We start from the raw sequence: 12,207 nt of genomic DNA on the forward strand, positions 1-12,207 counted from the left end.
GCTATCTCTGATGGACTACTAGTACCATTCCCCAAACTTCCCATGCTCTTTGTACATCTCTGAATCCTTTCATGCTGTTCTCTCTGCCTAAAATACCATTTCCCAGTTTCTCTGAGTTGTGAATTGCTATTCATCCTTAAAGTTTACAAATTCATTCAAACTACATAAATATATTATTCTTTCCTCTGTATCTAAAAATAATACTTCCCATAAATCTATTCAAGTATATTTTATGTCGTATCATGCTTATTTTATGTATTTGTTACTTTTACTAGTTATGAAAGCTTTAAAGTTAAAGGATATGTCTTATTCAATTTTTGTCTTCCTGCAGTGTTTTATAATATGGCCATAAATCAAATACTTTAACACTCCTCCTTCCAAAGATTTCATTTAGATCCCCTTTCCTTGAGTGTGGGTTGTACTTTATGACTCCCTTATAACAAACAGAATGTAGTGGAAATCACAGAGTGTAACTTCCAAGACTAGGTCATAATCAACACAAAGTTTAGTACCTGGAAGTGATCCAACATGCTGCCATGACAGAGGTGTAAAATCTCTTTGGAACTGGACAATGAATAAAACTGGTAGGATTTTGAAAAGACAAGTGGTAAAGGTTTTTAAAGCCTTGAAAAAAACTCTTTGTAGAAGAATGGTGACAATTCAGAAGACGTTGTGTGAGGGCTAAAAATAAAGCTATCAATGATTCCTGCTAAAACATGGAAAGTAGAAAATATGCCTAATGAACTGGGAGATCTAGCTATGGAGCTTTCCAGAACAAGTGTTGGAAGATGCCATCTGATTTCTTTTTGATACTTATGGTAAAATGTGAGAAAAGAGAGATGAACTAAAGTAAGTATTGTTAAACACAAAGAAGCAAGATTTGATTGCTTTGAAAATTCTCAACCACTCCAGATAGTAAACACTGCCAAGAAAACATCCTGTACAGATGAAATCAAGACTGGGACTGTAAAAATCTTTGTTAAGATCTCATAAGACTCTGAGGTGAAGCTTCAGAATACCATTCAGTCAGAAAAAAGCTCCTCCAAACATTTTAAGGGTATGCCTTGCCGATCCTCTAAATCAAATAATAGAGGTACTAAGGAGCTTAAGGAAATTGCCCATCAGCAAAAGTCTAAAATAGAAAAGGGCATATGTCAAAAGAGGTTTGTCAGTGTGACCTTTGGCACATTAAGATTAACAGGAGATCCAAACAGTTTTAAAAGAATTATTTTGGTGGAAACAATGTCATCTTGGACTGAAAGGGACAGTTTAAACTGGTGGTAATTTTGCCAATATAATTTTGATCCTCAAAGTTCTTGCACGCATTGGACAAACTACCTGGCATGTTGTAAAGACATTCCAGCAACTATATAAAGTCCACATTTTGAGGTACTGAGATATTCCACCAGTAACCAGTGAGAAACTGAAGTCTTTAGCCAATGGCTATGTGATTGAGTCAACTTGCTAGGGTATCATCTAGTCCAGGTAAACCTTAAAGTGACTGAAGCTCCAGCTAATATCTCAACTCTAATATCATGAGAGACTCCAAACCAGAACCACCAGTAAGTTGCTCTTGTATTTCTGATTCTCAGAATCACTGATATAATATTTGTTGTATTCCATTAAGTTTGGGTTAATTTGTTACACAGCAAGAGATGACTAAAACTATTCTTTTTGTCATCTACTGTATTGTTTGGTGTGTAGTTCTCAGTTATCAAATATTTGCTGGAAGAGAAAAGGAGAGAAAAGATGAAGACAGAGTGGGTGGAATACAGAATAGAAAAAATATGGAGAGAAATCGTGATATTTAAAATAATTTAAAGGTTTCTCAATGACATTTTTTTCATAATATATGGTAAAAGTTATTTGGTTTTAAAAGTAAAAATGTCTGAATTTATATCAACAAATTAAGACAAAGGTGGTGGGCACTGATACCTTTTCTGCACATCACATAGGCATTCTGTTATGATTTTCATTAAAATTTGTCATTTAATCTTAGCAAAAATTCTGGGAGTTAGGTTTTATCTCCAATTTATATATGAGAAAACAGCCTTAAAGATATGAAATAACTTGTCACAGTCATAAACCCAGTAAGTAGCAGAGGTAGAATCTGATCCCACATCTATCTGATTCCAAATTTTCTAATGTTTTGCTGTTGTATGAAACATATATTATTCATGATGCCTAGTGGATCTGGAACAGCAAGGAACTTTCTTTTTTCATTTATGCATTATTAATTCAGATTATTTACTAAGAAGTTAAAAGTACTTATTAGCAGAATATTTGGGGATATTCTGGAGTCAACTGTGTTCAACTTTATTTGCACATCAGCTTTGCCTGAGGAGACTTTTAAAAAATACAAGTGTGTGGTGCAACATAAGTAGGCCTAGTAATCTGTTTTTTATAATCTCCATAGAATGCAAAGTAGGGAAAAATTGTTCTAGGCATTAACTCTGACAATTCTAACTTTTCTTCTCTTCCACCTCACGTTGGTGTTTCAACTTTGCCCTTCCCTTCCTTTTTCTTTCTTATAAAAACATCTATTGACTGTCTCTTAGATGTTTAACACTTTAATAAAAATTTCTGCGTATAACTACGAAGTAGAAGGATTAGATCATACATTGAGTAGAATTCTGAGCTCCTTTACTGAAAATAATGTTGACTGTTGTCTATAATGACGATACTGGGAATAAAGGGTTGAACTGGTGGTAATGCACATATGAAACAATCTGAGAAAAATAGACTATTTACTTCTTACTCAATTAGAGTTTCTCCTACGTTTAGCCCTTCAGTATATACCACAAAATTTTTATCCAAAATTATTTTTCTTATATTCCTGTATACTTTAATAATCTCTAAACAAATACTATTATTTGTCTATAACATTTATAACTTTATGGTTTAAGTATCAGCCACAGAAATATTGTACACATTTGCTCATTCACTTAAAAACAATCATTTTACTTTCTGGACCTTTATCAGTTGTGGGTTTTTGTTTTTGTGTATGTGTATGAACTTTACAAATTTATTTTATAAGTTCAAAAATTTATTTTAGGTCGCCCAAGTAATTGCTGATTATGTTATTCTGACCTGTGTGATTGTGAAAGCATGTTGATGATATCAAAACAAGAAAAATAATCACTTCTATTCCTAGAGCCCTGAAAATGTTACTTTGTCTTTCTCCTGACATTCTCCATGACTCTTTTGACTCCATGGTTTGCACTTGAGCTGTTCTCACTGTGGAGAGAGCCCTGGATTCCCTTAAATCTAATAAAGTCCAATTAAGGACTGCTAGTTCCTGAGTTCCATACCCTAAGGACACATGTTAATGATGAGTTTAAAATGGTGTCCTATTAGAGGCTTACAGAGTTCCAGCCACCTTAGCACTTCATTTTTAAAATGAGTGATAATTGGTAAGACTTTAGCATTCCTATTTAAAAGATAAGGAAGTACAGATTCAGGGAACTTCAGGACTTCATCGAGGTTACCCAGACAAGCCACACTTAGAGCTTCTTAGATTATGAGTAGGTTAAATAATTGAATGACAGAACTAAGATCCATTTCAATAAGACCCACAGTTTTAGTGTTTGGAGATATGTGTGTGTGTGTGTTTGTGTATAGATATATATTTGGATTTGGGGAAGAGGATGTTTCTAGTTTTGCTTTCATTTTGAAAGATCTGTCCAGATTTTTATGAAATGGAATTCATTGGAACATTGACAGAAATTCCATTTTGTGCTATGGAAGAGTGCAGCAAAATTTAGGGCCTAATTCTATGATTTGCAGCTATGATGAAGGTAGTTCTTCATGAATCTTTTGAACTGTAAGATTATACAGGAGAAAGTGAAACTATTTGGTCACCATCATCACATTCTTAGAAATGAAATTTGCAGCATGTACATTTCATACCTCACATCCTTCTTCCACACCCTGCCTATATGGGGCCTTTTCTGTGTGTAATAATATATGAATAGGCCCAGAATTAGTACAGTTAATCTCTTCTACGTCCCAGGGTACTAAATCCTCTATTAACTCAATTCTTGTTGAAGCATAGAAAGAAAATGCCCTGGAAAATATCCTGGTGATTATATTTTTCCTTATGCAGTCTGAACCTAGGTATCATTTATATAGGCAACATACGATTATATAGGAAAACCTCTAAATACCACAGGCAGACTTTCATAGATTCAAAGTATTAAAGGATAGAAAGTGGTCTTAAAATGAATCTAACAAAGCCTATTATATGTATATAGTTTTTATTTAAGATATGAAATCAGCTAGATTCCTATCTTTTCAACAAGAGAACATCCTAAAAAACACAATATATTTAAAATAACATAAATAATGTTAATTTTCTGTGAAAAAATTGGAAGGAGTATGTCTAATGATAATATAGTAATTGGAAGGGGAACTCTTCAAAGAAATGAACCAAGGGATAGTGCAAAAACATTATCATAATGAGAAATGAAACAGCACACCAGAAATTAGAAGCAGACATTAATTCTTATACACACACACACAAACACACAAATAACAACTTCAGAATGAAATCACATGACAGCATATGTCCTTAAGTGTGTAAAAGGGTCTCTGACTCATACCTGTGGTCAGGTTAGCTTTGAAGATGGAATAGGGTCAGATGAGGATAATTCTAATGGCATTAGATTCCCAAAATCCATGAAGATGTTCAGTTGGAGTTCTTCCCTTTGGGGCCATAGTTATAGGTCACATACATGCTTCCCAGAAATATACCTTAGCAATTTGTCTGGCGAAGAGATATGTTGGCAGGTTTCTACTTTGGGGCATAAAATATTTAGAACATTTCTAGGATTGCTGTAAGATTTTGAATTTCCTACCATTTTCATATGTTTATGACCATTATCTTCTTGGTCACAAAATTATCCCAAAGATGGAGCCAGAAGGAAGTTATTTTGCAATCCAAGTCATGTGTTAAGTAGTAGAGAGTGGTCAAGAAGCATTGACAGGAAAGTGCTCACTGGTAGTCTCTTAAGTATATTATTCTTTCATGGAATTCTTTTATGGAAGTGTAGTGATTAGGTATTATCTTCATCTTGTAAATCCCACAATGCCAAATCCCGAATTCTGTCAGTTGTTCGTTCAATAAGTAGCACCGACAGTGAGATTTATTAATTCCCTGATGTATCAAACTTCACCAGCTGTCTTGAAGTTGCAGAGCATAATGGTAGGATCTCAGAATCATACCTGTGCCTGACTTTCACATGGGAATAAACACTAGATGTTGCAAATTAAAATTTTTTTAAATGAGTTAGATCTACTATACAGTTTTTGGGTTAGCTTAAGGTGATCTGAAGCTAAATTTCTGTGATAATAACTTCCATTTTGTGTTTTCTAGATATTACTGGAATAGATTTATAAAAGAAAGTGAGAAAAGTAAATAATTGTGCTATATTTTTACCCACATCAAGTTTCAACTGTTCTTGTGATAAATACACAATTTGTTCAGGCTTCTCCTTATTACTCAGCTCTGTTTAGGGAATATTTCCTAAAGCAGTGATATTTTTAGAGATATTTCTTTTGCTATTTGTGTAGTACTTTATAAGAGATAGATATTTGATGAAAATAGGAAATTTGAATTCGTCATTTTAGGGTTTCACCCTGGAAAGCATTTGTGTGATAATAATACTATAAACTATATTGTTCTGTCTTTATAATAATCAGTATTCTCACATGTTTATGGTTTATTTATCTGGTACTGAAAGGGAAAGTATACTCTGTTAGACAAAGTGTATGACTCTTTACTCCAATTTAGAAGCTTTAGGAGTTTCCACAATTTATTAAGACGTTTTCATAATGGGTCAGTTTCCAGAAGACATCCACTAAGGTTCAGCTCTTCACATGAATATTAAGAAAAAAATACATTTATAAAGATGGCACTTTAAATCTGTGACTTTAATGCAGTAGGAGTGCTGCCTGAATCTTTGTAAAGCAAGCAATACTGAGAAAATAGATATGGTTAAGAGATTAAATAAAATATTTAAAAATAAGGCTAAAGAAGGGAAGGTATTCTCCTGGTTCTCTGTTGCCTCATAGACTTTGGTTTCTGTTTTATGCCATGCAATGTTTACCACCACAGTCAGTGAAAAGAATTTGTGTATTTAAATGTTTCTACTGTTATCCATAAAAACTGTGAAGTGCTGCTTCAAGAGGTAGATGAGTATGATTTTTATCTTGGTGAGTACAGTTGTACTAATACGATGTCTAGTTAGGGCAAAGGATGTTTATTAAGGCCTACTGCAAGTCTGTGATTAAATTCATGCCACAGAGAAGCAAATTTGTTTATTCTGAAATTTATTTGCTCATGTGAAATAGTTCCACATCTTTTCCAATTTGGTCCTGGAGGGCTACTTTAGTCTTTTTTTTTCTGCTACAGTGAGGTCCATTTCAATAGTTGCCATGGGATAAAGAAGTTTGAATATTTAGTAATTATGAGAAGTCCCACAAGATCATTCACTACTTACTCTACCTTTTTGTCTTGGGTTTTGTTTGCTGCTCCGTGCATGGTGTTTTTTCCAGCAGACAATGTCAGAACAGGATTATTCCTCACTCTCTCTTATTTTCTGGGGTGTGAGTCACAATAAAACAGAACTCTTGGGCTTCCCTGGTGGCACAGTGGTTGAGAGTCTGCCTGCCGATGCAGGGGACATGGGTTCGTGCCCCGGTCCGGGAAGATCCCACATGCCACAGAGCGGCTGGGCCCGTGAACCATGGCCTCTGAGCCTGCGCGTCCGGAGCCTGTGCTCCGCAATGGGAGAGGCCACAACAGTGAGAGGCCCGTGTATCGCAAAAAAAATAAAATAAAAACAGAACTCATAATCCATTCTGGTTTCTAACAATTAGAAAAATAACTGGTAAGCCTCTATCTGTGCTCTCTCTTCCTCTTTCCTCACCAAAAATATATTACAGCAGTTGGAAAGAACAGTTTGTCTCCTTGAAAGCAGAGGACGAACAAGGATACTAGCTCCTGTATTCCTATCTTTTAGTTTACAGCTGGATAAGTATGAAGAAATAAAGATGATAAAAGGCAATAAATGTATGTGTACATCCCAATATGAAATAATGTTTTACCAAATGATAAAGTGGCTTTTTCTTTAAAGGGTCACTTTGTTTCCATAACTGTTGCAAAATCCTTTAGAGAAAACAAAAGACATGATGCTATGTGCACCCCATTGCCCACATGAGAAAACAGAGGCACAGACTGATAAGGAACTCACTCAAGAGGATGCATATGACAGTGACAAAAGAGGGATTCAAACCTTTGGAGTTCCAGCTTGCTTGTTTTGATACTGCGCCATTTTGCCTCCTAATATATATATTTTTCACAGTCCCGGAAAATGAGCAATGTCTTCAGTGAGCTAGTAATGTAAGAAGTTAATAAAGGTCTAAAGAGGCTAAACTGCAGTAGTGGCACAGAATACAATATCTAACTTAACCTTTGGTTGGCATATTTCCAAAGGCAGAGACACGCTTTATAAACTAGAACAACTGCACATAGCAAAGGAATGACTTTAATTCATCTCACTGCAGATGGAAATATAATGTGCTAGTAATTCCATATTTGTGTTTCCTCTTTAGTTGCAAACTCAGCTTTAAAATCTTACTATAGTGAAATATTAAAATATACTGAGAATATATGATATGTATATATTTGACTATCAAATCTATGCACATAAAAATGACTGTAATCTGAGTGATGGGATCAATGTAAATGATTTCTTCTGAGTAAAACATGAGGATATATTTAGAACCATTTAGGTTTAACTTTTATGTATGGAAGCAAACTTAGAGATCTAGTGTAAACACTTCATTTGAAGAAGAGAAAAATAAGGTCCAGAAAGGTGAAATGAGTTACCAAAGACTATCACATCTATATATCTACCATGGATGTAATTTCTGATAGAAATTAGTTAAGTATTGCATCTGTATTCTTTTTTTTTTTTTTTTTTTTTTTTTTTGCAGTACGCTGGCCTCTCACTGCTGTGGCCCCTCCCGCCGCGGAGCACAGGCTCCGGACGCGCAGGCCCAGCGGCCATGGCCCACGGGCCCAGCCGCTCCACTGCACGTGGGATACCCCTGGACTGGGGCACAAACCTGTGCCCCCTGCATCGGCAGACGGACTCCCAACCACTGTGCCACCAGGGAAGCCCGCATCTGTATTTTGAAGGTAAGAAGTTTCTGAGTTTCTGAGAAGATCTGATAAACAGAGGTCTGGAAATTTCTCATTCAGTAGTATTTTTGGAGGGGATTTCTTCCAGGAAATGCTTTTCTTTGTAAGTAGCAGGAAAAACAAGTCTTTAATCTCTCTTTTTCTGTGTAAGCAAGAGTGCATTTATGTGCTTGTGTAGATAGATGGATGAATGGATAGATGATAGATAGATAGATGGCATATATTAAAAGCTTAGAGGTCGTAGGAACATTGTTTTGGAAGAAAAAACATTTTAATTAAGTACTGAGGAGTAAATAGATGATTCCAAGTGGAATAATAAGGAGAAGAAATGTAAACATGAGACAGTAATATGTACAAAGACACAAACATAAAAACACTAGTTTATTCAAGATATTCAAAACAAAAGGTTATTGTTTGAAATGTCAGGTATAAGTAAGAGACAGTGAGATTGAAGAAGTAGTTTAAAGGCAGATAATGAAGTATCTTTTATGAGAAGTAATGGATTTGAAATTTATAACTAACAATGCGGTAGAATTAGGTTAGGTTTTAAACAGAGTAGCAGTAGTAGTAGTTAGTGTAGCAGCAGGTAGGGGAAAGACCAGAAAGGGGAAATATTGACAACAGGAAGTTCAAAAAGGAAGTTGCTATAATGATTCAGACAAGAAATGATGAGAATCTGAACAAAGGCAGTAGCAGTGGGGGCAGAGCAGGATAAACAGAAATAAGAGATGTTTTAATGGTTGAATGTGTTAAGACTTCTTTGCTAATGTTATATCACCTGTGAAGAGCATAGAGGAATCAAAGATGATACCATCATATCTAACTGGCTATCAGAACATCAATAACTGAGATAATGAGTACGGGAGAAACAGATTGGAGTGAGAATGAAGGTACTGAGTACCATATTTGATGTCCTAAGTTTTGGTTGCCAGTATTATTGGATTGGGAGCTCAAGAGCTCTCTCGAACAAAAGAAGAGATAAAGATCTGAGAATCACTAGTCATGTTTTGGTAGAAGCAATCATGAAATTATCCCAGGGAGTGTGTACAGAGAAATGTAAGAAGGCCAAGGACAAAATCTTAGAGAATACTAAAATGTGATAATGAGTGTTGAAAGTGGAGCCAATAAATGAAAAAGAAATAGTATTTTCAGATAATAGGAAGTAAGCTAGGCAAACATGATGTCCAAGATTCATAGGAGAAGAGAATTTCAAAAAGTTAGAATGGTGAACAAGGACAGTTGTGTTCATAAGAGTGAAAGAGATTAACGATTGAATATAGATCATTAGATTTGGCAGTTTGGGGATCATTGTGAAGTGAGTAAAAGCATTTGCAGACTGGAAGAAAGGAGAAAAAAATTGTAATGGATTAAAATATATTAGCGTATGAAGTATATAAACTAAAGCTAGACTTTCAGTAATATTAGTCAAAATGTAAAATAATGAGTATTAATTAAATTTTATTTACTGTAGAGATTATTGTATGAATGAGGCAACAGATCAAGGAAAAAGTATTAGCAATTAAGAGAGATATTCCCACAAATTATATTTTATGTAAAGTTGGATATTATGTTAGAAAGAATTAGCTGACAACATTGTTGGTGGGTTGAAAAGTTGAAATTATGTCAAAAATAGAAGATAACATCACAGTTACATAAAAAAGGCAAAGAGTTCTCCTTAGGGAGAAGGTGATAATTATTTCTAATGGTCTATAAATGAAGAAAATTTTGTTTTCAATAACATTTTAGCTTTAAAAAACTATGAAAATAATGTTCTTCATTATGAGGCTGAACTATAGAAAGTACCTAAAAGCAATCTTGTCAATCCACTCAGTTATTTTTGCCTTATTTTATATATCTTTGAGGTCTGTGTGTTTCTCGTGTATAATAAGAAAAATAAGATTTTTGAGATTTATGAGAATGAGACAGAGTAACATGGGTACTTGCTTTCTGCATCAACTTTGGCACAGGAGGACAAGTTAGAGAGTGGGTCTGATCAGCATGCAGTGGGCTGCACGCTGGAGGGGGAATTCATTTTCTTTGCCATAAGAATCTACTTAAGTTTCCGTAAAATTGGCAACTTTCTAAAAATAAGATAAGGGCTTCCCTGGTGGCGCAGTGGTTGAGAGTCCGCCTGCCTATGCAGGGGACACAGGTTCGTGCCCCAGTCCTGGAAGATCTCACATGCTGCGGAGCGGCTACGACCGTGAGCCATGGCCGCTGAGCCTGCGCGTCCGGAGCCTGTGCTCCGCAACGGGAGAGCCCACAACAGTGAGAGGCCTGCGTACCGCAAAAAATAAATAAATAAATAAATAAAAATAAGATTAAAAAATGTATGGCTTATTCTTTCTTAAACTAAGGAGATATAGACCAAACCACGAGTCATTTTAAGTTTGGTGCATGAATACGTGTCATAGTAAAACACTGATAAACATTCCATATTCTTTTTTTTTTTTTTGGCTGTGCTGCATGGCCTGTGGGATCTTAGTTCCCCAACCAGGGATCTAACCTGTGCCCCGTGCAGTGGAAACATGGAGCCTTAACCGCTGGACCACCAGGGAATTCCCAAAACATTCCATATCCTTAACAGTGCTAATTTGTTGGAGGACCACATTGTATCACTGAGATGACACTAGATAATAATTAAGGAGTCTAACTTTAGCCCCAACTCTGCAAAAAATTCTGAATAGAGAGGAAATTATAATATTTTAAGGACTTAGTTGTCCTTCATTGTGTATCAAAAGCTTAGGATGCAATAATATGCAAGAATCCCTCTAATTCTAAACTTTTGCAAGTTACAAAACCCAGGACAGACATCATATTTTCTAAAGGCAGTAGTATTAAACTAGGTTAGTATTTTTTTTTTCCATTTACCAGAATGTATTGGGTTGACCCAAAAATTTGTTCAGTTTCTTCCATAACATCTTACAGAAAAACCCGAATGAACTTTTGGGCCAACCCAATAACATACATAAAATAAAATGCACAAATTATAAATCCACAGTTTGATAAGTTTTGGCAAATGATACACCAATCAAGATATGAAACACTTCCATCACTTCAGAAAGCTGCTTCTTCCTCTTTACAGTACCCATCCTACCTCAGGCAATCACTTATCTGCTGTATCACTATAGATTAATTTTGGCTATTCCAGAACTCCATATAAATAGAAAAATATCATTTGTACTCTTCTGTCTCTGGCTTATTTCACAGAGTATACTATTTTTGAGATACATTCATCCTTATTACTGCATTTATCAGTAGTTTATTCCTTATTGTTGAATAACACACCATTGTAGGAATATACCACAGTTTGTTTTCCATTCTCCTGTTGATGGAAATTAGAATTGGTTCTAGTGTAAGGCTTTTCATTTATTTATTTATTTGGCTGCGTCATGTCTTAACTGTGGCACACGAGATCTTTGTTGCAGCACACTGGCTTCTCTCTAGTTGTGGCGCTAGGGCTCTTGAGTGCATGCATTCAGTAGTTGCAGCGTGCAGGCTTAGTTACCCCGCAGCATGTGGGATCTTATTTCCTTGACCAGGGATTGAACCTGCGTCCCTTGCATTGGAAGGTGGATTCTTAACCACTGGACCACCAGGGAAGTCCCAAGGCTTTTCTTTTTTGAACTTATATTTCATTACTCTTGTCTAAAATGCCTAGGATTAAAACTACTAAAATACTTCCCAGTATTGATGAATCTTCTAGTTATACCACATGCTTGCCAGCACTTAATTTTAAATTTTTATTAAATTATCAAATGGTTGCCATTATTTTAAAATTTAATCATTCTAGTAAGTGTAAAAAAATATTCTCAGAGTGAGTTTAATTTACATTTCTCTGATAACTGAAGTTGAGCATAGTTGTGCTTAGAGCTGTTAATGAAATCTGTGTCCAAACATTTTGCCCATTGTTCTATTTAGTTATTTGTCTTCTTATTATTGAGTTTCTAAATGTTCCTTATGGATTCTGGGTACAGTTCTTTGTGTGTGAGTGTGTGTGT

The 12,207-nt window shown here is 35.3% G+C and overlaps 1 long non-coding RNA gene across 1 annotated transcript in view; it reads left to right on the top strand.

Moving 5' to 3' along the window:
- LOC308613579 overlaps nucleotides 1-8,260 on the top strand; it is a 63,298-nt gene extending 55,038 nt beyond the window's left edge. The window contains exon 3 of the long non-coding RNA XR_014015272.1: nucleotides 7,999-8,260. This is a non-coding gene — a long non-coding RNA (uncharacterized lncRNA). The remainder of the gene's footprint in view (nucleotides 1-7,998) is intronic.
- The last annotated feature ends 3,947 nt before the right edge of the window (nucleotides 8,261-12,207 follow it).

Source organism: Mesoplodon bidens (assembly GCF_964165515.1).
Source record: "Mesoplodon bidens genome assembly, chromosome: 3".
NCBI classification, from domain to species: Eukaryota; Metazoa; Chordata; class Mammalia; order Artiodactyla; family Ziphiidae; genus Mesoplodon; species Mesoplodon bidens.